The following is a 4949-nucleotide window of genomic DNA, read 5'->3' as shown; positions in this document are numbered from 1 at the left end:
TATCTATCTATCTATCTATCTATCTATCTATCTATCTATCTATCTATCATCTACCTATATATCATCTATATATCCATCTATTCATCTCTATGTCATATCTATAACTACATCAATGTCTATATATCTGGATTTATTATTTATATATCTGTTTCTACCTCTACATTAGTATCTGTATATTTATACATGTATATTATTTATCTATGAAGTCACTCAACTTTCCTAATGCTGGGACTCTCCAATACAGTTCCTCATGTTGTGGTGATCCTCGAACCATAAAATTTGGCACAGTTTCAGAGGACTCAGACCATGATTCCTGGCTCATTGTGATTGGACAGAATATCGTTCCTGTGAGTGTTTGTTAAAGAAGCTACTGAGTTCATAACCACCTCAACCAGAGAGCAATGAGAACTTACACACAGAGAGAAGCTAGGAACATCATACCACAAGCACCGGCTCCTAGTGACCTTCTTCCTTCAACTAGAACCTTAATTTTCCACAACCCCTCAAACTAGCCTAACAAGCTAGGTACCAGGAATTCAGATCATTAGCATGTGAATAACAATTTGTATCTAACACATAGCAAGTGAGCATGATGGATAGATTCACCCAACTTCTGAGCCAACACACCAGCAATAAAGCTAACTATTGTGTCTGATTCTCTGTGAGTTTTAAAGTTTTCCACTCTGTCTGACAAGTTATATTCAGCCCCAGAGGAGACCTGAGAATTGTCTTATCTGGAACTTTTCTGGTGATCACTGTTCGGCAGATATTATGGGATAATCTGGGTCTGTGCATTTTTATCCCCTGTGATTCTCTGCTCTGCAATTTTAATCACCTTGGGCTCACATCTCCACAGTGAACACCAGGATTAGGTGAATTCCCTTGGATAAACTGCTTCCTAGGACCTGTCTGTGTTGTGAGTTCAAACTCTGGAAGTATTGTTTTATATATTGTTCTGCTTCCTCTTTGATTCAGGTAGAAGAGTAATTGTATTCCTAATGTTGTAGCCTGGCAAATGCAGAAGTTCCCAGAACAGTTCAACTTAATTATGATCCTTTTTATTGTTTTTTATTTTTCCTAGGAAGCTTGAAATTAGGGCAAACTGAATTAATAAAGATAATTATGAAATCTCTTATTATAATAGTTAAGTAAGTCATTAAACAAGAGATTAAACTCTGTTGAAGAACCTTTCTTGTGGCAATGGGAAATGGAAAGGATTACATCATGAGAAGAAATGAGAAACTTGTTCAGTTTGAGGTTTATGTAACACCTCTAAGCAAGAATCAGGAGGAAATACCTATTAATACTTAAATGTAAAATGAGGAAAATGGCCAGATAAACATTTTAAATTTTAAATACAATGTTTCTATGGAATGAGGTGATATGCTCATTGCACTTTCTCAACATTATTCATCATAGTTGTTTAGTATTTATATGCTTGAGTATTTTATTTAGTAACTGTCCATATTTGTTGAAGTACACTTAGTACAGAAGAAGCTATACATATGTAGTAGAATGTGATTTGGAAACAAACATTCAATTGTGTGTTCATCATCATAATCAGGTAATAACCACTTGTGTCTGTTGTTGCTGGTATTGTTTCTGTCACTTGTGACATCCTGATCTCAAATAGGAAAGGAGTTGTTTCTGCACAGCGTTAGAGGATACTGAGAGCTATAGGTCCTGACTTCAGGAAAACTTCTAGGTTTCTCAAGGATGTCTTCATCTTCCTTCAGTCTGAACCAACCCATGGTTCATCTTCACACTTAGAACAGGGTTTTGATTCTCTTAATCGTAGTTCTGTTGCCACGAAAAGACACTATGACCAAGGCAACTCTTATAAAAGAAAGCATTTAATTGAGGGATTGCTTATAATTTCAGAGAGTTAGTCCATGCTCATCTTGGCAGGCATGCAAAGGAGCTGTAGCCAAGAGTGTTACATCCTCAATACTAGGTGGCAGGAAGAGAGAGAAAGACATTTGGCCTGGCATGAGCTTTAGAAACCTCAACCCCCCCCCACCCCCACCCCCCAGTGACACACTTCCTAAACCAAGGCCACACATCACCTAATAATTCCCAAACAGTTCCACTAATTGTGGACTAAACACTCAATCATAAGACTATGGGGGGACTCCCTCATTTGTTAATATTCTATTATATTGTAACTATATCAGAATTACATATCAAGGTTTATTCTAGATAATTTATACTGTGGGTTAAAGGCATCATTTTTTTCAACATAGTATTTTTGATTATTTGGGATTTTCAAACAATGTACCCCATCATACATGCTTTCAATTCCTTCCAGATCCACACCCTTGTGTCTTTTTGTTCTAGAAGAAGAAGAAGAAAAAGAAGAGAAGGAAGAGGAGGAGGAGGAAGGAGGAAGGAGGAAGGAGGAAGGAGAAGGGAGAAGGGAGAAGAAGAAGAAGAAGAAGAAGAAGAAGAAGAAGAAGAAGAAGAAGAAGAAGAAGAAGAAGAAGAAGAAGAAGAGAGAAAGAAGAGGAGGATCAACAAAAATAAACCAAGTCCAATTTGCATTGTCCATATACTCACTAGCACAAGGTCAAACTCCCAATGGCCAGATTCTTAAAGAAAACTGAATCCTTCCGCCATACAACCCTCCCACTACTTCACCTCTGCCAGAACTTTTCAACCGTGAAGAGCTACATGCAGCATCCCTGTCACAATTTTTAAAGGTTCTCAATGGCTTCCTGTCTAGATTGCTTCTTTTCTTTCTTTAGGGAGGGGGAAGTTGTCACAGAAGCCTTCAACGTCCCTCAATCTCAACTGTGAGTTTGTAGTCATGGATCCCACTACCAGGGAAGCTTTGCTGCCTGTAACAGCCAGAAGCAGGGATCATGGACTTCCACATAGTTTCTGGCAATAACACGGCCAACCAACATCCATACATTCTCAAGTGACAGCATGGATTACAAACCTCAACATGGCCTTTGGTGATAGCTTAAGTCCAGGTGTGGATTAATTACACGCCTTTAATCCTACCATTCAGGAGACAGAGTCATGGAAATCTCTGAGTTCAAGGTCAGTCTACAGAACACGTTCTAGGACAGCCAAGTTTAGACAGTGAATAAGTTGAAAAACAGAAATAATAGAAATCTGGTAATAAGTAATAGAACAACGGGGAACATTCCAGCCCTAACAAGCAGCAGAACTTGGCAGCTTTGGACATGTAGCTCTGATTTTAGAGTCAAGAACAGAAGTAGTTACTGCAACCGTTGATGCTTGTTAGCTGGAGTTAAGAAATTAGGGACGGGACGAGCGGTGGTGGCGCCTGCCTTTAATCCTAGCACTTGGGAGGGAGAGGCAGGCAGATTTCTGAGTTTGAGGCCAGCCTGGTCTACAGAGTGAGTTCTAGAACAGCCAGGACTACACAGAGAAACCCTGTCTCGAAAACCAAAAAGAAAAAGAAAAGAAAAGAAAAGAAAAAGAAAAGGAAAGGAAAGGAAAGGAAAGGAAAGGAAAGGAAAGGAAAGGAAAGGAAAGGAAAGGAAAGGAAAGGAAAGGAAAGAAATTAGGGGTGGTTAAGAAGATACCAGCACCACTGAAGTCTTCTGGGAAGTGTTTTCTAAGAGTACAAAGAAGCTGTGTTCCAGAGATAGCCAAGGTTCTACCTTGTGCTGCAGTTGGACTTGGTAATGTGTAAGAGTCACCCAGGTGGTACTGGTTTTGAGGACATGAAGGATTCATGGAGAACAGCTGAGGTTTGTCACTGTGAGAGGCCAGTTAAGACCATTGGTGAAGGTGCAGCCTCAGTTGCAGTGGATGACCCCAGACTGAATGAGTCATGCAAAGAAGTTGAGGCTTTGCACCATGAAGGGAGCCTGTGAGAGGCTATTTGTGAAGCCTAGTTGCAGCAGAAGACTCTGGGGTACTGGAGATGCCAGTACCATGGCATGACCACCAAGAACAGCAGCAGCAGTACAGTAGAGTCAACCAGAATCTAGAGTACTATAGAGGGGAGAGCTGGAAAGATGATACCTGGAGGGTCCCAGAAGATCATGTGTGGATCCCAGACATTGGAATAAGAAACTGTGAAATTGAAAATTGTCTTGGAGACACTCAAATGTTAGAGATGCAAGAGCCCTAGGATACCTGCCAAGGAAAGCTGCTAACAGGGAGTGGAGCCAGCCCAAAAGAAGCATGTTACAGTCAACAAAGTTAAAAGAGTTGGACAATAGACATGGAAACGCAGAGTTTGGAGTTTGCCCAGCTGGTTTTGGGTCTTGCTTTGTTCCAGTATCTCCTCACTATGAAGTTTTGAAATGATGATGTGTATCCTGTGATGTTGGAGGTATGTAATCTGATTTTTGAGTTATAAGGGATTACAGGTAAGTGCATGAATCGCAGAAGAAACTTTGAACTTTGAACTTTTAATATTACTAAGACTGCTACAGACTATGGGGACTTTTGGAATTGGACTAAATGTATTTTTTTATTATGCTATGGCTCTGTATGGCCCCCATAGACTCATGTGTTTAAACAAGCCAGGAAATGGAATGTAGTGGTTTACAGAAAGGGAAACCATTGGCCCATGGGAAGTACTACTATTAGGAAGTGTGGTCTTTTTCAAATAGGTGTGGTCTTGCTGAGGGAAATGCATCATTGTGGGAGTGGGCTTTGAAGCTCTGCCCAGTGCAGAAGAAAGCTTCCTCCTAGCTGATTGAGGATGCCAGTCTTCTCCTGATTCCCTTTAAAATAAGATGTAGACCACTCAGCTCCTCCAGCACCATGCCTGCATAGATATTGTCATGCTTCCTGCCTTGACAATAATGGACTGAACTTTTGAACCTGTTAGATAGCCCCAGTAAAATGATATCCTTTATAAGAGTGGCCCTAGTCATGGTGTCTCTTTACAGTAATGGAAACCCTAACACACACACATACACACATGCACACACACACACACACACATACACACATGTGTG

This window comes from Grammomys surdaster, unplaced genomic scaffold (assembly GCF_004785775.1).
Source record: "Grammomys surdaster isolate TR1022 unplaced genomic scaffold, NIH_TR_1.0 134, whole genome shotgun sequence".
In the NCBI taxonomy this organism is placed as follows: domain Eukaryota; kingdom Metazoa; phylum Chordata; class Mammalia; order Rodentia; family Muridae; genus Grammomys; species Grammomys surdaster.
This window is presented reverse-complemented; position numbering follows the sequence as displayed.